This window comes from Typopeltis vanoorti, chromosome 16 (assembly GCF_054136105.1).
Source record: "Typopeltis vanoorti isolate ZY-2024b chromosome 16, IOZ_Tvanoo_1.0, whole genome shotgun sequence".
In the NCBI taxonomy this organism is placed as follows: domain Eukaryota; kingdom Metazoa; phylum Arthropoda; class Arachnida; order Uropygi; family Thelyphonidae; genus Typopeltis; species Typopeltis vanoorti.
The window spans coordinates 31696582-31719215 of record NC_143564.1 but is presented as its reverse complement, the minus strand read 5'-3'; the positions used below and the strand labels follow the sequence as shown (position 1 = coordinate 31719215).

The window sequence follows — 22634 nt, the reverse complement described above, 5'->3', positions numbered from 1 at the left end:
TTCAGGAAAAGGAATACTGCTGTTTATGACAGGTCATAAAAATTGCCTGCAAGCCGATTACAACAATGGGTGGTGTATCCTCTGTTCTCAAAACTACATGAAATAACATCTGTGTTGCAAATGTCAGTGACTAATCAGCAAGGAAGTATAATGAAAATTTTTCCACTGAAATTGAAGATCAAGGTAGTCTGTATCCGGTTCTCAAATCTAGTAATACTGAATACTGTTTCTTCGCAAGTTCGTATTGCAGTGTGTAAGTGCTTGTTTCGAAACCGGAGTGCCATGATTTTTTAAAAGTCTACAGATTTTAATATGAATAAGAGACAAGGGACTTTGTTTAATTTTGGTATTAAGAAATCTCATATTGAAGGTGTTTGTGATGCAACAAATAGTGATTCACCGACCACAAGCCTACAGAGTGATCTCCAGGATGTACAAAAGGAAGGGAAAACTATCACACACAGAAGAAAAAGTCTGCATTCACTCATAAGTACATGGACAGCTATTTAAAATTTGGTTTCATACAGTGCTCTGACACCGACCAATTGCCACGACCTCAATGTGTCATTTGTGCTACTGTTTTGGGAAATGAAACTATGAAGCCATCATGACTTACCCAAAATCTCAACACAAAACATTCCAATCTAGCCAAACAAACTCATTGAGTTCTTAATGCATAAAAGAGATGCACTTGAAACAGAAAAGAAAATTATTTTCCAAACTTCAACCCTGACACTTTACTTTTGACAGCATCCTATTTAATATCATTACAGATAGCTAAATGTAAAAAACCATATTCAATTGGCAAAGAAATCATTAAGCCTTCTTTGATTGCTGCTTGTGATGAAGTATTAGGCCACTCTGCAGCAAGTAAAATGAAAAACATCCCATTGTCGAATGATACAGTTGAAAGGCAGATATCTGATATGGCAGAAGATACAGAAATGCAACTCATTGAAAAAAATTAAAAAAATCAAAATTGTTTGCATTACAACTGAATGAATCTACAGATATTCAGAACAACAGCATTTTACTTATGTATGTATGATATATTGATCATGATGAAAGTGACATGAAGGAAGACATTTTAATGTTTCTGAATTACCTACACACTACCAGCAGTGGAATTTTCAAAGTTTTAAATTGTTTCATTGAATTAAAAGGTCTCAAATGGAAAAATTGCATTGGAGTTTGTACTGATGGCTGCCTGTCTTACAGGTAGAAATTAAGGATGTGGTGGGCAATAACATTGCCAACTCATTGTTACATTCCTATAGACAAAGCCTGGCCTCAAAAAAAAAAAAAAGAAAGAAAAAAAAGAAAAAAGAAAAAAAAAGGCACCTGAGCTTAATATATAAAAAATAGTGCTTTAAATTCAAGACTGTTAAAAGCATTGTGAGATGAAATGGGCTCTGATCATCAAAATCTTCTTTTCCATTCGGAAGTTCCCACAGTAAAGTTCTGAAGAGGTTATATGAATTCCAAAAGAAAGTTGAGCTGTTTCTAACTGATAAGAAATGGGTAGCCAGGCTGGCATATCTCATCGACATATTTTCTTACATAAACCAGTTGAATTTAAAACTTCAAGGTCCAGCTTGGAACAAGTCATATCATTCAAAAAGAAACTCAAACTCCTTAATATGATTGCAGAAAGAAATAATGAAATGTTTCAGTCGTACTCAGATTATATTATGGAGCAGATGATTTCTTTTCACAGAATTCAGTTTCAGATATTATTGCAACCTACTTAAAGATGTTATTGTTGTCACTTGAAAAGTATTATCCTGAACAAAAGGATTGCCCGGAGGCAAAATATGCAGATTGTGAACTCCATTGTCGAACACAAAGAAACAGCCCATTGGACAAAACTAGTAATTAGTTCATGGAATTAACAACGCATATAAAGTATATTAATTAAAGGTAACTTTAATGAATAACTTCTATATTTCGGCAATGTCACGTTGCCATCTTCAGGAACATAAAGATATGGTATGTGCACGCAGGCACTAACAAAAGCAAATGAGGAAGAAAGCAAGGAACTAATATTGTTCCTAAAGTCCTAATGATGCCCTCTGGCAGGCTAATTTGGTTGTCTTGGCCGTTGGGCTGAAGTTCTCATAATGTAAGTCTAACAAACAAACTAACACTAACAAACTAAAACCTTATAACTCTAGACCCCCCCCCCCCGATTATATGGACTCCCAAAAATACATAAACAAAATGTGCCATTACATCCCATAGTGGATGGCATTGATTCCCCCACATATAAATTAGCCAAACATTTAGCCAAAACGCTCACACACTATATTGGCAACACACCATCACACATAAAAAACTCAGCCCACTTTAAAGCCAGTATAGAAAACCTCTCACTCCAACACACTGACATAATGGTCAGTTTTGACGTCTCCTCCCTATTCACTAATGTCCCACTCAAAGAAACCCTAGAGCTCATCTAAGCCAAGTTTCCTCCCGATATCTCAGCCCTATTTCAGTTCACAATGAACTCAGGCTATTTCATTTGGCAAGGAAAATTCTACAAACAGATAGAGGGGACAGCCATGGGTTCACCACTTTCCCCACCCTTGGCCAATTTCTTTATGGAGACCTTTGAAGAGAAAGCCTTAAACTCCGCCCCACAAAAACCCACTATTTGGCTTCGTTACGTGGATGATGTGTTCGCTATTAGGCCACATGGCTCAGACACACTCCACTCCTTCCTAACACACTTAAACAACCAACACCCCAGAGTCCAGTTCACCTTAGAAAAAGAGGAAAACAACACCCTCCCCTTCCTAGACACTTTAATCACTCGCCAGCTTGATGGATCTTTGGTTTTCTCTGTTTACAGAAAACCCACCCATACTGGCAGATACATTCACCAGCAATTCCCCCCCCACACCCTCACAACAAGATGGGGTTATAAAAACACTATATAACAGGGCAAAATTAATCTGCTCAGATGACAAGGCCCTAACTACTGAACTAAACCACATCCTCAACACTTTCTTAGCCAATGGCTATAACCCCCAAAAAATCCAAAAAATACTAAAACCAGTAAACCACAACCCCCCCCTCTCCACAATAAAGATTACACCAAATTTATCACCATCCCCTACATCCAGGGCACCTCTGAGAAAATAACCAATATCCTCAAAAAATATGACCTTACTTCTTGTTACAGACCATATAAAAAGTTGGCATCCCTTATCCGCTCTACCAAAGACCAACCACTTCCCCTAGACCTACCTGGTCCCTTGCAGCTGCAAATTGTCCTACTTTGGCCAAACAGGCAGGATAGCAAATATCAGGATTTCAGAACACAAAGACTACATCTGGTTTCACCAGCCGCTCTGGGCTGGTGGACCATGCCTTAGATATCCACCATAGAATTTGTTGGAAGAAAACTAAAATAATACACCGCAGCAAGTTTAAATACGAAAGATTATTCAAGGAATCAGCAGCAGCTCTAAAAAATGTTCCAAACCTCAACAAATTTGGATGCATGAAACTACCCCAAATTTGGGAGACTTACATTATGAGAACTTCAGCCCAACGGCCAAGACAACCAAATTAGCCAAATTACCAGACAACCAAATTACCAGAGGGCACCATTAGGACTTTAGGAACAATATTAGTTCCTTGCTTTCTTCCTCATTTGCTTTTGTTAGTTCCTGTGTGCACATACCATATCTTTATGTTCCTGAAGATGACAACGTGACGTTGCCGAAATATAGAAGTTATTTATTAAAGTTGCCTTTAATTAATATACTTTATATGTGTTGTTAATTCCATAAACTAATTACCAGTTATGTATGACCAACGTATAAGCCTTGCTACTAGAACCATTGGACAGAGAACTGGAAAGTACTTTTAATTCTATGAATAATTCAAAATTCTGAATAAGAATGAAAATTTAATATCCAAATTTACATGAAATAGCAATGAGATTTCTTTTTTGTTTTTCCACCACATATCTTTGTGAAACTGCATTTTCTGCTATGCTTAAAATGAAACAGAGGAACCGTCTGCAACTTTCTAACTGTCTCTATTTGGCTATCACTTCAATTCATCCCAGAATTAATAAGCTAACAGATAGAAAACAGCAACAAAAGTGTCACTAGCATAACTAAAACCTTCAAAAACTCAGTTGTAATAGCTTTTTCAATAACTTATAAATGCTGTGTTAAAGTGCTGTTTTTAAATTCAAAATATTAATTAGTGTTTGAACTAGTGTTTAGAATTGAGAGACTCATATGTTTTTATTTATTAAATTACATACTTTGCATATATAAATACTTGGCATGTGTATGTGATAATAAGTCTTTCACCAACAAGTTGACATCCTTCCACTACTTCCCCTTCTCAGCTGACTTCTATGGTGAGTTACAATGCATAAATATTTTTCTCACTACCATTTATTTTTAAAACCAAAATTATTAAAATCAATTTAATAATACCATAATCAATTTTTACACTGAATAATGTTATAACTTTTTGGTGGTCAGAAAATGGGATATGTCAATGAAAATCAGCACAAATTAATGATGTTGGCCTGAGAAACTACAATATGCTACAAGATTTCATTAGTCCAGTGATTGATAACATAAGCATATACACTTATGTATATGCTACACCATATACATAAGTGTACTAATACTCTTTATGATTGTGCCATAATTAATTATTAATACTTATGTTAGTTTAATGTATGAACTTTAAAAAAAAATTGGAAAAGTATTTACGAGTAAATTTGTGGGGCCACGGTCTCACAAAGGTTGAGAACCACTGATCTAGCCTATGCAGATGATGTATGTCTAATTGCTCACAGACATGCAGTCCAAAACAAACTACATTACAAGAAGAATCACTGAAAGTTGATTTGAAAATAAATACAAACAAAACAAAAGAAATGAGAATCAATGTGAACAACAATGCACCAAGTACAAATGGAAAAATCAAAACTGCTTTACATTTGACATATCTCGGCAGTGTTTTATCTGCATGTGGAGGAGCAACTAGAGATATTGGCATAAGGATTTAAAAGGCAAGAAGTGCATAAGCTAAATTTAGTAGAGTATGGAAGTTGGAAAATATTTACACAGATACAAAATTAAAAATATTTAATGCATGTATTAAATCCGTTCTTTTATATAGATGCGAAACGTAGCTACAATCATTCATAAATTGATGTCTGCAGAGCATACTTTGAATTTGGTGGCCACAAATTATTACTAACAAAGACCTCTGGAAAAGAACAAATCAGCAAAAAAAGTCAACCTTGAAAAAATCAGAAAACAAAAATTAGATGGATTGGACATACACCTAGGAAAGAACATGAAGAAATCTGTCACTCAGCCTTAGAATGGAATCCACAAGGAAAGAACGTGTGACCATCCTAAAAATACATGGAGGAGATCAACTTTTATAAAATGTGAGAAGAGTTTTGCTGAACTAAGACAAATATCAAGAATAAGGAATTGATCGAAAGCATTTACAGACTCCCGATGTTCCTGATGAAATCTGGAAAAGAAGAAGAAAGAAGATACTTAATGGAGGAAGCAAGATATTATGCTAATCCAATTAATTATTACTTCATTTTTACTTTCCTATGAAAGTTATTAGTTAGAATTGAAGGAGAAACATCTAGATTGTTTGATGTAAAATCAGATGTAAGACTTGGGTGCACACTATCTTTATTGTTATCATTTGTATGAATCACATTATGAAAGAAATTAGCATTAAATGGATCTGCATTTCATGCAGGTGTCACAGATGTCATTATAAATTTGAGTACTCAAATAGAGTGTCATAATGCTACTATATCGATCCAACTTGCTATGATATGTAACTGGAATGACAGTGTTTCCTTATTGAAAATTTGGGAACGTCTTATCCTTAAATAAATAAAAAATATTGTTTTCAATTAATATATGAGGGTGGTCTAAAAAGTTCTCAGCCTAACAATGAAAAAATGAATTTATAATTTCAAAATTATTTTTATTTTTCAACATAATCTCCCTTAAGACTAATACATTTATTCCAGTGGTGCTCCAGCGCATTATCCTATCTCTGTAGTGGTTCTCAGTAAGATCTGCAAAATACTCCTCTACAGCTGCAATCACCTCTTGATTTGAAGAAAAACGCTGACCAGCGAGGAAGATTTTAGTTTTGGGAAGAGATAGAAGTCAAAGGGAGCCAAATCTAGGGAATAGGGTGGATGTTCCAACAATTCATAGTGCAGATCCCTTAATTTTCCCATTGCCAAAACACCTTTGTGGGCAGGTGCATTGTCCTGATGAAAGATGATTTTTTCTTCTACAAAACAGATCTTTTCTCATGAATTTTTTCATCTAGTCTGGTTAAAATATTGGAATAATATTCCCCAGTTATCGTTTTACCCTTTTCAAGATAATTAATAAATAAAATGCCTTTAGCATCCAAAAACACGATGCCGTGACCTTTCCTGCTGATGGAACTGATTTTGTCTTCTTTTGCTTTTTCATTGGCAATTCTTCATGCATAATATATCCTACACGTACTTTTGAAATGCTCATAGTCTCAGCAATTTCATGCAATTTGGCTCGTCGGTCATCCAATACCATATCGTGAACTTGATCAATGATTTCTGGTGGTGTTACACTTTTTGGACATCCTTCATGTGGATCATCTTCAGAAATGGACTGTCGAGTTTAAATGTGGCCGTACCAGCTCTTAATTGTCGAAAACAAAGGAGAAGACTGCCCATGAACTTCAAATGAATTTCTTTTGGCGTTAAACCTTCTTTTACAAAAAATTTTATACCCTCATGATTCTCAATTTTATCCATTTCAATGGATACAGACAACAGTTTTGCTTCAAACAGCTGTATAAAACAAACTACTTGATAGAATGACTTGCAGTTTCACATGGATGCTTATGATAGATGTACCAACTTAGAAAAAAAAAATCTTGCCGATAGTGTTGCCATCTATGGTCCAGGCCGAGAACTTTTCATAACTCTCTCTCGTATATGTCAACTTTAAATTAGTTATCAGTACTACTTTACTTTGTCATGAGACAGACATCTTGTTCATGAAATTCATTGCCATTATTGTTATTCTACCTTTTTAAATTATCCATTACACTGGAGATCTATAAGTTTCGAAGAATGAGAATGTGCAAAGGAACTGGCACTACTCCTTCATAGGCTGCTTAATTTTAGTCAGTTATGGTGGATTCAAAGGGTGAAAGGAGAGAAAAATAGTTCTGTCACCCAAAGGAGGCTTTAGGAGAGAGGTAGTGAATTATAGATCAATTATAATCTCAGAGGTGGTATAGTTATTGCAGAAGTTAGTCATACATGAAAGGGTGGATAAGAATGTGACTCATAATGGAGGACAGTATTGTTTTGTAATGATAGGTCATGTGTCATTTTTTATAATATAGTGACAGCTGAGTTGTCTTCAAGATAATACTGCTGAAGGCATTTAACAAGATACCACATGGAACTTTGTTACATACTTTGGAGCAAATGTGATGAATATTCAGCTGATGATGTGGATAGGAAACTGGTTGATGATCAAAACAAAAAATAGAACATACATCTGAGAACAGTATGAAAGAATGGAATTCAGGAGAGGGTAGAGGCTGGCTTGTGCCATAGGCTTATGTGCTGGTTTCCTGCATTTTATTATGAAAAGATTACAAGTTGTATTATATTGACAGAACTGAACTCCAGATATTAGTAGACAGGGAATTGAAATTCATAGGACATATTTCAGAAGTAACCAAATAGTTCAAATTTACATGGTTATTGAACAACAGCTGATAAGCAGAAATCAGGAAGTTGTCATTTTTGTACAGCTTTGATATATTTGTTTTCTCAGTGGAGTCGAAGATATCATGGAAGAACCATGCTGACCATTAAGCACAATATATAATAAGTCCATTCCACTCATTAGCCACTCTCTAAGCAAAACATCTAATCTGCATGCCCTTACTAACTACAGTCTTACACAACTTCTTGTTCTCTCTCACTACTTGTCATGTAATAAAAAATTTCTCTAATGTCAATCTTATAAGTCACTAAAGGGGGGGGATTCTATAAATTTATTTATTTCACGTCTTTTCTCTTCTTCCCTGTTAGCTAAACTTTGCAGCCCACACACCTTCATTGTATCCTCAGAGGGAGTATTCCACAGACTTTTCACCAGCTTGCTCACTTGTCTCTGGATCCTTTCCACCACGTTCAGAAAAGCCATCTGAACAATCATCAGTTTCAAATTCCTAGCCTCAACAATTTCCTGCAATCAAGTACCATCAATATGATACAAGCTATGTAATCTTTTCATCCCAGCTTGAAAGCTATTATTCTTTGCCCACATTGCCAGTTTATTTAAATCATCCTTCTATATCACGTTTATCATCAATCTACAAATTAAAGAGAAGGCCCTAGTACAGAGCGCCTCAGGACTCTGTACTAGGACCACCATTCACTCTCATTTCCCTAGATTCCACTCTACCATAATACTACTCTCTGGTGTCTGTCTGTTGACAAACCTCTCTTCAATCCATGCCACCAACCTTCATTCATTACCCTTTGCTCCAACTTATGCAAAAATTTTATATGCAGTATTCTGTCAAATGCTTTTGCAAAGTTAATAATTTACTAATTATTGACTCCTTCAGGACCTGCCTTTACAAACCCTTGTTTCCCACCTTAGATTATCATATTCTTATCTATCTACCCTTTCCTGAATTTAACTTTAACTGCTACTCTTACCCTATGTCTTACCCTCCTTCCACTCACTTGGAATCTTGCTGGAGATGAACTTAAATTAAAAAATTTTGTCGGAGGCACTGCCAGTTCTCTTGTACATTCTCATAGCTCACAGGCAAACATGCCATCCAATCCCATTGCTGTATTCACATTGATATTTTTCAGTATGTTGAGCATGTATAATTTATCAATTTTCACATTAGCAACTGCAAGTCCACTTAGTAGCTCAACTATTTCATCTACTTCTTTCACTTTCCTACCATTCACATTGATTAAAGTTATCCTTCCATAATCATTCATCCTCTTACTGATTCTATAGCAAAAAAAAAAAGAAAAACTTGTGCTATATAATGAAAAAACTTTTGGGGATTTACTTTTTGGCCTCTTAGCTAATTTTCTGTAATAATCTGATTTTGCCTTTTTTTACCATACTAATTAGCTTATTATTATTATATCTTTAGGAAATCAATGATTTATTGAGGGAGGCCATACATATCCACACCAGCCACCATACCTTCTCTTAAACTCATTCACACTACCTGCACTCACTACTTCTGGGGTTGTTTTACGTGTGATGGTCCAGGATTGGGGTGCTTAAGGGTCAAAGCTGTAAAACTGAGAGGAGACCTCCACATAGTCTTTAAAGGAATGCGGAGAACTGACCAGGCTTTCTGATCTAATGTCCATTCCTCACCTTCTCATGGTGCACCCTGTTGGGTATCTACCTGGATACTGAACGAACGAGGATGGGCTGACAATTTGGGACCAAATTGTATATTCCTATTGGTTAAACCAAAATAAAAATGATGGTACAACATGACAAAATTTCATGCCGGCTGGGGCGTTGCCCGATTAAACAAGGTCCCCATTGTTTTTGCCAGGAAATCAGGGCGAACAGCAAAAAAGTTTCAGCTACTGGAACAAATCTGAAAACACACCCCAACACAACATCACCAGAGTTAAAGATCAGTACTATCAACATAAGAAGCATGAATGGCAAAGAAATGGAGCTAGCGGAGGAATTAGATAAGTACCAGATCGACATAATAGCGGTGGCTGAAACAAAAAAGACAAAAACTGGTGAGATCTTTCTGAGCAATAAATACAAAATGTTATATTCAGGCAATGACAATCAAGGAAAAGAAGGAGTAGCCATAGTATTCAACACAAAATATGAGGCTAATCTTCTTGAATGGCAGGCAGTGTCAAGTAGAGTGATTATGAAGTTCACAACAGTTGAAAATGTCAACTGTATTGTGAACGGAGAACCTGTGGAACAAGTAAAACATTTCAGCTACTTAGGCACGATTTTTAGTGAAGATGGTAAATTAAATATGGAAATAGACAACAGAATCAACAAAGCTGGTATGGTAGGAGGTCAACTGAATAAATTCATATGGAATAAGAGAGAAATTAGTCGGAACACTAAATTAGCTGTATACAAGACAGTGTTCAAACCAGTTTTAACTTATGGATCTGAGAGCTAGGTCATAAGTAAAACACTTGACCAAAGACTAGAGGCTGCAGATATGAGAGTCCTGAGAAAGATTACAGGCGTGAACAGATGGCATCAATGGCAATATCATATTAAAAACGAGAATATTAGGAAAGAACTTGACATTGTCGGCATCCAGGAATGCGATATCAGAGCTAATCTCAGGTGGTATGGTCACTTAAACAGAATGGGCGTGGAAAGATTAGCAAAACAAGTGTTCTCTGCCAAGTTGGCAGGAAAACGACCCAGTGGAAGACCAAGATATAGGTGGATTGATACGGTACAAAGTGCCTTAGACGATATAAGATCTGGTAATGTTGGAGTCTTGACAAGTAACAGACTGATTTGGAGGAAAATTGTAGATAGGAAGTTAGTAATGATGTAAATATTTCATGTAGTACTATCATATCCTGTACACCCCTTGAGGGTATATGGCAGGAATTTGATGATGATGATCCAGCATCATTTGTGACTGTTGATGGTATGATGAAAAGTGACCAGTACATAGAAATATTGGAGAAAAGAGTGGTCCCACAGATTCAGAAAGACAAAGAACTCATCTTCCAACTGGATTTTGCTCCATGCCCCACTTTAAAAAAAGAGAAAGAGTTCCTCAAAAATCCCAACATCCATTGCTTCAGTGGCCAGATAACTCTCCTGACATTAACCCAATAGAAAATTTGTGACCCATGGTGAAAAAGAGATGTGGAAAATTAAATTGCAATACAAAGGATAACTTAATGCAATCTATTATAAAAGTATGGTTTTCAGAAGCAAAATTAAGAAAAATGTGTACTATGTTGGTAGAGTCCATGCCTAAGCAAATTAATGAGCTTAGTAGGAAGAGAGGAGCACATATAAATTATGAGAAAAGTTGGAGTTTAAATTTTTTTACTTGTTTTCTTGTGAAATTAAAATTTTTCTTTAAAATGGGAGTGTTCAGATTAATTTATTCTCTACTGTACACCAGATTTGATACAGCCTGGTGAAGTGAGCATTCATTATTTGAACTACATTATCTGCTTCTGATACTAAAGCACTGTCAGCATTCAGTAATGTTATTCTTTCACATTCATTCCATTTTATTTGCAGCATATCAATAAAATTCTTTTGGGTTTCCTTTTAGCCTGTGCAGCCAATTTATTTTTATACTCCTACTTAGCTTTCAATATGATACGTGTAACTTTTCTGGTCTGAGTTTTATTTCATAACTCCTCTCACTCTTATTTGCATTCTCTTCCTTCCTTGTCACCTTCTTATGTATCTTTTGTTTAATGAGATTTCACATCCATTTCCCTTCCTTGCTATTTGTTCTTCAAACTCTCAGGACATATTCAGATTATCATTTAAGCATCTTTTCAAGCTTCTCATGCACTAATCCTTCCCATTATTCTTTCCTGCACTTTGTATTGCTTATAATCATGTTGGTCACCTTTTTCTTTATATTCTGTCCACAATGTTTCTTGTTTTTTTTTCACTGCTCCTGTTTTATATTGCTACTCATCATTTGACTCCATTTGATTGTTTATCCTCCTGACCCTCTGTATGCAATCTGAAGTCTGATACTGCTTCTCTCGAACAATCCCTGACCATTTCCCATGCACTACTGACATTCTCTCCTTATAACTTCTTATGCCACGGCATTACTCCAAGCTGCCTCCAAAGTTTGACCACTTTTGTAGTTCCATATAAACTCTTTCTTGACTGAGATTTCCACATTTAGTAATATTCCAGACCAAGACTGTATGGTCACTTTTCTTGGAGCAGAGTGGCTACTACCATAGTTATGGGTACATCTGATGGTATTTTCTGATCCAGCACTCACAAACCCCTGATCCCCTCATCACATGCTATTTCAGGTAATAATTATCCTTTAGTAAGTACTTGATTAGAAGGGGAAGAACAAGAAATCACCTCAAGAAATTATTACTGTTATTATGTGGGTATCTCCATTGAGTTGGAAATTGAGTAATATTACTGTTAACAAGGGTGGTGGAACTATTTTTGACTTGGAGAGTGGCATTGTTGGTGGAATTGGTTACCAGAGTCTGTTGTGCTTTGTTGGTGATCCAAGAAGATGTATGATAGGTATTTTTGTGGATGGATAGAGTTAATGTTGACCTCCTGCAATGAGTGTTTAGATTTTGTGAAGATGCCTGTCCAATAAAAAGAGTAGAAGTTCAATGGGAGAACAGTGATGTTTTAGGCAGTACATTTGAAGCTATCTGTGAGATAGAGGCTAACAGGACAAAATATATAGTTAGCTCCTGCTATAGACCAGGAGGTACAAGAGAGAGAGAGAATGTGGATAGCACACATCAGCAAATTAGCACAAGTGCAATGCAAGTAATCATTATGGAGGGCTTCACATGATGGGAAGATAATGGGATGAGAATTCGTGTGATGGGAAGGAAATTGATTTTATGCAGCTACTAAGGTATAATTATCTGAGGTAGCATGGAATGTAGGAGACTCAGGGTTCAAAAATGGAGGAAAGTGAAATTTATGTGGCTAATGAGAAAGATTTATCTAAAACAGCATGTGATAGAAGGAACCAGCAGTTTGAGTGCTGGATCTGGTGGTGATGCTGGAATTTGTTCATTACTTTTAATTGGCAAGAGTGACAAACAGTGTTTAATCTGGAAAGGAAACAAAATTTATGCAGCTAATGAGAAAGATTTACCTAAAACAGCATGTGGAAGAATAGTGAAGAGGTTCGAGTTTAGGATCTGGCAATGGTCTGAGAAATATTCACTTTGTATCATAATCTTCATTTGGTAACACAGCTGTTCTCCCAATGTTAACCTGAGAGATAGCTAAGTATGTGGAATTTTAATTAAGAAGAGAGATATATATGTGAAAAGTAATTATGAGAGGCTCAGTAGGCAGCTAGGTTCAGTGATGTCATGCCATCATAAAGTGTAAGAGAAGGATGTTAGTAGTGCATAAGAAATAGTCAAGGGACTAAATTTAACACACGTGAACCCCAGTAGTAGGTTTTTTATTACATAAATATTTCATCCTAGGTATCTTAGGACATCGTCAGTACAGTTTGGCAATACTAGGAATGACAAAAGAAAGGGCGCGTACGTACAAAGGAATCCAAATTGTGTGCAGTGGCTCGAACTTAAATTGAATTAAATTACTTAAATTAAATTAAAATTAATTACAGTTAAGTTATTATTTTACACAATTTTGTATGACAATTTCCCATACTTTAGGGATAGCAAGAACATCACTGCGGTTTAGATTTGGTCTGTGGAGTAGGGCTTCAGCACTTTCTTTATATAAACGTTCATATTTATATGAAGATCTGTGTAGAAGTTTTGTCTTTTTCCAATGGATCTTGTGGTTTGGGTTTTCAAATCCGTGTTGAGTGAGGCCTCATTTATGCGGTTTGATGAGTCGGATATGATCTTGATGCTCTGAAATGCATTTAAAAACTGATCTGCCTGTCTGTCCAAAATAAGAGAGTTTACAGGAGCATGGAACCTCGTATACACCAGGTAGTAGCATAGGTGAAAATTTGTCTTTAGGCGAGGGTAACATTTTGGATCTGGTTGATGGGTTTGTAGGTAGCAGCAAGATTGTATTTCTTGCCTTTGATATAAGGTATGGGAATCCTATGGGGTTGTTCTTGTCTAGGTTGAAGTGCGGAGAAATTGCTGATGATTTTTTGAGTTGTTTTGAGATTGTAACCATTTAGAGTGGCTGTGTTTTCGATTATTTCCAATTCTTGTTTTAGAGAATCCTCTGAGGAGCATAATCTGTGTGCTCTGGTTACCAATGATTTAATGATGCCAAATTTTTAAGAGGAATGATGAGCTGAAGTATTGTGAATGTAGCGGCCTGAAAATGTCTGTTTGCAATAGACAAAGGTGGAGATGGAACTGTCTTCTTTTCTTTGGATGTGTAAATCCATAAAGGGGATGCCTTGTGGGGATTCTCTTTCTAATGTAAATCTGATGTGAGGAAATGAGAAGGTTGATTTTTTCTAAAAACTGATGTAGCTCTTGTTCGGATTGACTCCAGACTGCGAAGATATCATCGACGTATCGAAGCCAGAGTTTTGGTTTGGGTTTGAATGCGAGGGTTTTTCTTCTAGATGTTCTATAAACAGATCTACTAAGTTGGGTGACAAGGGAGATCCCATTGTTGTTCTCTCCTCTTGCTTGTAGATTTTTCCTTTCCATGTGAAGTAACCAGAAGTGATAACAAAAAATAACTAAGATACCTAGGACGAAATATTTACGTAATAAAACCTACTATTGTGGTTCACGTGTGTTAAATTTAGTCATGAATTCTCCACAGGTTTCTCTATATAATCATAGTCAAGGGAGTAGTGTTTCAGGGAAGCAGTATTAGATTGCATACTTCGGGTCAGGAGAATAATCAGGCGAGAGTTAAATAGATTAAATAGCATCATTAAGCAAAAATTAAAAAATTAAAAAAAAAAAAAACATGTTGTGGAGAAATTATAAGAAGGTGATCTGCAAACTCATTAGCAATACAAAGCACAGACAAGAAGGGTGACTGGCATGATCAGAATTAGATTACAAGACAAAATTATTCACTTTTCCCATAAGCTCCGAAAATGATGCACTGTTGAAACAGCTCACACCCTGTTACTCTCACCCTGATCTTATTCCATCATATCCTTCTTCTCCAAAAATTTTTATCTTTCACTTCCCTCTCAAAGAATTCTCTGCCCACCTTTAAAAAAATCCAGGTTTAAAATTCACACACCCCTTGCCTCACTGATAATTCTCCCACATCTCTCTATCCCCACATTTCCACCCCACTTCGTTTCAGTCATAATTTAACAGCAGATTAATGTATATTGCCATACGCTGGATGCCACTGAATAAAAAGACAACCAACCAGCAACATCCTACAAAGGTATGTCCAAATTGTTATTCCTATATATTTTTCATATATCTGTCTTTAAAACATCAGTAATGTCCTAAAAATAGAATTAAAAGCCAATGACATTATAAAAAAGGGGTACTCCTAAACAAAAATGGGCTAAATAGCCATAAAAATAAAAAAGACAAAATTAATTGGGTAGGCTAAAGGAAATCCCAAACAGGTCTTTAGCCATGTGGATACAAGGAAGAACGACTGTGGAAAGATAACTTCATGATGATGATGACAGCAGCCGAAGAAATAATTGAATTACTGAGTGATCACTTTGCTAAAGTGTATCCAGAGTGATAAATAAATGGCTATACAGTGATATTGCAATATCCAGTTAGATAAACTGGATATTGCAGAATTTATGGAAATACAGCCGTTAGATTAGATGGAATATTGGCCCGTATATTACAGGAATGTTCCAAAAAAAAAAAAAAAAAAGTCTGAGCTTTAGCAAAGTCTCAAGGGAGTGGAATAAAGGTAAGATAGTTCTGTTATATAAAGGTGGTGCCAATACAGAAATAACTAATCATAGGCTGAAACAGTATCTCCAAAATGGCAATTAAGATATCAAAAAGTTGATTAAAACCAGAATTCAAGAAGAACTGGATAGGAATATGATATTCTATGGGAAAACAACATTGCTTTATGAAGGGTAGGTCTTGCCATACTAATTTACTCACTTTGTATAATAAAGTGACAGTTCAGTTGGATAGATTAATTGCTACACAGTGATACCACTAGACTTTTGCAAAGATATTTGTAAAGAACTCTTATGCATACTGGAGCAAATGGGGATGTATCTGAATCTAGTGATGTGGATAAAAGGGTTGCAGATAAATAGACATAAAAAAAGTAGTATATGGAGGAGTAGAATACTTTACCCCCCCCCCCCCCCAAACCGGCCAGGACATCTATAGATATCCAGCTAAATCTGGATAGGATTCTGTAACACTTATTGAATAACATGGATAAGAAGTTCAATTTGGTCTCACTGTTTCATCCACCTTGGCTGGTAGGGAGGTTATATATATTATACTATAAAATACTATATACATACATAACTATATATCATATATATGTTTTGATTTCATAAATCAATTGATCTCTGAACCTATTGACTACATATGAACAGATGTGACCATGTATTTTGTGTAATTGAAATTTTGAAATAGGTTGTTAGGACAATGTATTTAGTTATTATGTTTGGCCCTACAATAAAGCTTTGTTTTGCTGGCCTGTATGCAGTATATAGTGTCTGTGAAGGGGGGGGGGGTTGGTCATTTTCATTCCAGTTCTCTCTAATTTACACATTATTGCTGCATCTAGTATATACTCTGTCTCTGTACTGTATTTAATGATACAATAAAGGGTCATGTTTTTCTTGCATTTCCAGTTGTAGTATCTGTTGAGGAGGGGATATTTATCACTAATGCAGGGACATTTCTTTCAGCTTTGGAAAGAATAGTTGTAGTGAGCAAAATTCTCTTTATTCCTATGAATAAAAATGAATCCTGTGTTTTATGGCAAGCACACCTTCAGTATTAAATAAAATATTTCCTAATTTATGTTTTTTATTGTTTATTTTGGTGGACAATTTTTATTTCTTATATGTTATATTTAAATGTTAAAATCATGTTTGATATTAGCTTTGTTACCTTTTTAATTTTACTTTATTATATATAGTAAGTTTATTATATGTAGTAAGGGCACAACTGCACTTTTCATATCTCAAGCCTTTTAGCTTAAATCAAATTGTAGTATCTGTTCTCATCAAGTTTAATATCTGATATGGGTCCCACTGAGACTCAGATTTTTTTTTTGGTAAAGTGGTGAAGTACTTGGATCTTCCTTCACCTTTGCCTTCTGTTGCCCAGTATTTTAATTGCCTTTTGGGATATTTGTGGTTCACTGCAATCAGAAAAGTTGGAAACACTGATTTAAAGAAAATAAACTCTGCAAAGGAACATATATTCATCCTTCATTAGTGCATTGCTGGTTTTGCTGGCTTGATATACATTATGAACTGTTTATTATAATCATAGACCTTAAAACAGCAACAACCCTCTGCTAAAATTTCATCAATGAAAAATGTTCATTAATGAAATGATAAATAATTTTTAAATCAGAAAAAGATGTAGCTGAAATTTCAGCAATCGCAAAATAATTAATATGACATTACAGAGGGTTGTTGCTGTTTTAAGGTCTATGATCATAATGAACAGTTTATAATGCATATCAGGCCAGTGAAACCTAATCAATGCACTAATGAAGGGTGAATATATGCTTCTTTGCAGAGTTCATTTTCTTTAAATCAGTGTTTCCAACTTTTCTGATTGCAGTTAACCACAAATATCCCAAAAGGCAATTAAAATACTATAATAAATTTAGTTTAATCCTTTATCCAAGTGTAAACAAACAGTTTGCCCTGAAAATATCTTCAGGACTGAGGTAAGGTGGTACATCCCTTGGCAACTCGTAGCAAAGGTGGACCAAGATCTCATCACTCCTTGTCTCATCTTACTCAATATCTTACTGAGACAAGGAGTGATGAGAGCTTGGTCCACCTTTGCTACAAGTTGCCAAGGGATGTACCACCTTACCTCAGTCCTGAAGATATTTTCAGGATTACACTTGGATAAAGGATTAAACTAAATTTATTATAGTCTAACCAAGTGCAAAATAAACTTCCAGCAATTAAAATACTGGGCAACAGCAATTAAAATACTGGGCAACAGAAGGCAAAGGTGGGGGAAGATCCAAGTACTTCACCACTTTACCAAAAAAAAAATTTTCTCTGCTAAAATTTCATCAATGAAGTATGTTCATTAATGAAATGAGAAATACATAATTTTTAAATCAGAAAAAGATGTAGCTGAAATTTCAGCAGTCGCAAAAGAATTAATATGTAATTATAGACAACTATGGTACAGTCCATCCCTTATTAAAGAAGAAATAGAAAATGAAAATGTAAATCATTTAAGAATAGATTTATTGGAGAGATAATGGAATTGGAAGAATCTTTATCTATAACTAAAAATAGAAAAGTACCAGTTACAGATGGAATTACCTCAGAGTTAACTAAATGTAGTGATTCTTCTTTTAAAGTAAGCTTCTGGAATTTGTTAAATATGTATTGGATTACCACATTATATCTGAAGAACAAAAAAAGGCTAAAATAACATCAGTTTTTAATAAGGAGAAATAGAAGTTTATGTGAAAATTACAGAGGTATCAGCTTATTGAATACAGCATATAAATTATATAGTAACATTTTAAATAAAAGACTTTCCTCTAGTGTTGGTAGTTTGTTATTAAAGGAACAGTCTGTATTCAGCAAAGATTAAAGTTACATTCTTATGTAGAATGCAATTTTGATCTTAGAATCTTAGATTTCATCTTAGAATGCAATATTTAGAATGGATGTATTTACACAAAAACAAATTATAGAAAAAAAGATGAGAATTTACTTTATGTACTCACTTGGCATTTATAGAATATGAAAAGCTTTTGATCAAGTTAATAGACAAAACTGATGGAATATAATATAGAAGACCAAGGCTCTCCAGAATTATTAAATGCAGTTAAAAGCTTATATAACAATATAGTTTTAATAGTTTTATATATAAAAAAATTATTTACATATATATGTAAATAAGTTTTTTTACCTTGGGAATAATGTATATTAGGGTTACCAAGTAATTTTATAAATATATGTAAATAAGTTTTTTTACCTTGGGAATAATGTATATTAGGGTTACCAAGTAATTTTATAAACTTGGTTATTTTACTCTTGAGCCTGTGTAGCTCAGTGGATGTGGCGTTTGCACACCACGGCGCTTGGCCGCACGAAGGAAGGCTTGGTTTCGAGTCTAGTCGGCGACTAGAGGAAATTTTTCTAAGCCTTTTTTCGACCGGTTCCCGAGTTAGTCGATCTCTGGCACAGGCAAGCGGGTTTTTCCTCCCGGAAACTCGGGTTTTTCGTCCCGTAAACTCAAGAAAATCGACCGTAGAACCCACATTATTTCAGACATTAAATATATTGTGTTAGGGTTAGAGACCACGAGATGGCGGCACATTTGAGCTGTCTCTCTTCACTGTGTACCGCTTAATTAGTGATAGCCTTGGGCCATCTATCTCTGATTGCTACCAGTGGAGATTGAACTGCCCACCCAGTCTCCAAAAGTTAGATAGGGCTAAATGGCCTCACCTACTCCCGTATACGGGAATAAAAAGGCGTTAGCTGATTTTGATGGTTATTTTACTCCTAATCCCAAGTAAACAAACAGTTAAGTTTGCACCTGAACGTAGTTCAAGTCTAGAGGTGGTGCAACACCAAGGCAACTCATTGTAAAGGTGGATAAAGCTCTGATCACTATTCTTAGTATTTTCCATAATTTAAAGCACATCTCACTAAGAGATGTATATATACTGCAATACATTATGGATGGGGGGGGAGTCACTACCCAGACCTGTTTCAACCTTTTTTTGAGGTCTCCTCAGTGAGTAGCTAGACCCTAAATACGAAGGTTTTAGTAATACAGAGCCTTATCAACTTTACCTATACAAGTTGCTACAAGGTGTTTTTATTTTGAATAAGAATCTCTGGAGGAGATATAGATGTAAATAAGCTATTTTACTCCTAATCCCAAGTAAGCAAACAGTTAAATTTGCGCCTGAATGTAGTTCAAGTCTAAAGGTAGCAACTTGTATAGGTAAAGTTGATTAGGCTCTGTTTTACTAAAACCTTGCTATTTAGGGTCTAGCTACTCACTGAGGAGACCTCAAAAAAGGTTGAAACCGGTCTGGGTAGTGACCCCACCCATAATGTATTGCAATATACATCTCTTAGTGAGATGTGCTTTACATTATGGAAAATACTAAGAATGGTGATCAGAACTTTATCCACCTTTACAATGAGTTGTCCTGGTGTTGCACCACCTTTAGACTTCAACTACATTCAGGTGCAAACTTAACTGTTTGCTTACTTGGGATTAGGAGCAAAATAACCAAGTTTATAAAATTACTTGGTAACCCTAATATATATATATATATATATATAGTTTAGTTTAATAACAATAACACTACTGTTTAATTTTTTTATTAATGATATAGGAAAGGATCTGAGAGGAACTCTTCAGTTATTTGCTGTTGATGCAAAGTTGAGTAGAACATTAGTTAATACAGGTGATGTCAAAATTTTCCAGGATGATTTGGATAGATTGGCAGACTGGGCAAAGGAGAATGGATATCAGTTTAATATGGCAAAGTGTAAGGTTTTAGGGTGAAAAGATTACCAGCTGTATACCACATTGGTGAAACTGTACTCCAGGAAATTGACGAAGCCAGAGACTTGAGAGGTTATCACTCCTCTTTATCGAGCCTTGATAACACCTCATCTTTACTACTGCATGCAGTTCTGGTCACCAGGTTTTCTTGGCAATGCGGAAGAGGTGAAAGGGATCCAGAAGCCTCCATAGACTTGTTACCAGGATGTTAGCAGGTCTATGGAATGAACCTTACAAGAATAGGTTGAAGATTTGTGGTTATAGAAACTGGTTGATAGGTAGATGAAGGGTGATATGATTGAGACATATAAATTACTGAGAGACTTTTGCAAGATTAATTCAGAAAAAAAATTTTCAGAATGGATCTAGTGGTGGGAGAACTATGGGCCACCTATGGAAACTCAGTAAGAGTATGGTTAGCAAGGGTGTTAGAACTAGGTTTTTTGCTTGGAGTGTAGTGAATGAGTGGAATAGGTTGCCAGAGTCTGTTGTTGGTGCCATGACTGTGAATGAGTTCAAGCAAAGTATGATAGATACTGTCCAAATGTTGGATAGTTCTTGACATTATGTTTAGGGCCTCCCTTGATGAGTCTAAGGACTCCTAGGAGTTGTCCATAATAATAATAATAATAATAATGATTGCAATATAAGCTTTTAATTGCATTTAATAACTGTTTTGGATAGCTTTGGTCTTCTGTTTCAGCAGAAATAAAAAGTAATTATGGAGTCCAACAGGGATGTAGGCTTTCTCCTGATACTACTTTTTTTTTGCAGATAATCAAGCAATCATATAAAAATTAGAAAAGGCCCTTCATAGATCTGTTTATCATTTCCTATCCTATCCTAATTTACGCTCACATGTAGACCAACACATTTTACACATTTTACCGTGTAGGTATTCGATACCCTAAGGAATGGGTTGGTTACTACTTATTCCTGGAGGTGTCCTATGTTAGAAGCATGTACTCATAGTTTGCCTGTTCTGGGGGATGAAAAACTCGAGTTTCTGGGTGAAAAAACCCTCTATCTCTGTATTAGGCTGGCTAACTCACCTTTAGTCGAAAGAGACCAGATAAAGGTTCCTTGCATCACTGACGGGAATTGAACCCAGGTCTTTTTGACCAAATGGTTTCATCTATACCGACTGAGCTACGGAGGCTCTATTTATCATTTACAGCAACTAAACAGTGAATACAATTTACAAATGTCATTATATAAAACTAAACCTGGAATATTCTGGGAAAATAACCTATAAGAACTGAAGTAATTAAAAACCAAACTCTAGAACAAGTAATACATTTTTAATATTTAGGATATGATATAATATTTGATATAGATAATGATGTAGATAATAAACTACACTGTTTTCAAGCAGTCTGGTACTATAAGATGAAAGGAAACAGTTAAAATTTTAAACCCTACCAAAAAAATTGGATACAGAGAAAAAAAGACAAAAATAAGAATACAAGATGTTGAAATGAAATTTCTTAACTCACTTAAAGGGGGGTAAAAATGGATAGAACAGGACATGATGAAATAAGGAAGGAATTACGGCATGTACAGTGAAAATGATAAAAGAACACCCAACATTGGAGAGTACATGTATAACAAATTTAAAAGAGAAGACTACCAAAGGAAGTAATATAGGTGTAAACCTCAAGGGAAAAGTAGAAAGTATTTTTAACTTGGGTATAGTTATGTTAAAGATACCACGCAATTTTAAACCTGGTTTTACTCCATTTTTTCCAAGTAAGCAAACAGACAAAATGTCAAGTTTGCGCCTGCAATTTAGCAAGACTAGCTGATCCCACAGGTAGTGCAAGACCAAGGCAACTCGTGGTAAAGGTGGAGCAGCTGGGGCCACTACCCGTGGTAAAGGGGCCACTACCCATATGGGTAGTGGCCCCTTGCCTTTAATACAAAACATCATACATCCCCTTCTTGGAGATGTGTTTTGGCATTAAGGGTAAATATTAAGATTAGTGATCAGAGCTTGCTCCACCTTTACCACGAGTTGCCTTGGTCTTGCACTACTTGTGGGATCAGCTAGTCTTGCATAAATTGCAGGCGCACACTTGACATTTTGTCTGTTTGCTTACTTGGAAAAAATGGAGTAAAACCAGGTTTAAAATTGCTCAAGGGAAAAGAGATGTAGGAAGAGATTGAAAGTATTATT

The 22634-nt window shown here is 35.5% G+C and overlaps 1 protein-coding gene and 1 non-coding gene across 5 annotated transcripts in view; both read left to right on the top strand.

Moving 5' to 3' along the window:
* LOC150097930 (required for meiotic nuclear division protein 1 homolog) overlaps window positions 1-22634 on the top strand; it is a 171847-nt gene that overhangs the window by 33823 nt on the left and 115390 nt on the right. The window lies entirely within an intron of this gene.
* Window positions 16897-17081, top strand: LOC150097931 (U2 spliceosomal RNA). The gene has a single exon (XR_016549623.1). It is a non-coding gene; the product is annotated as a U2 spliceosomal RNA (small nuclear RNA).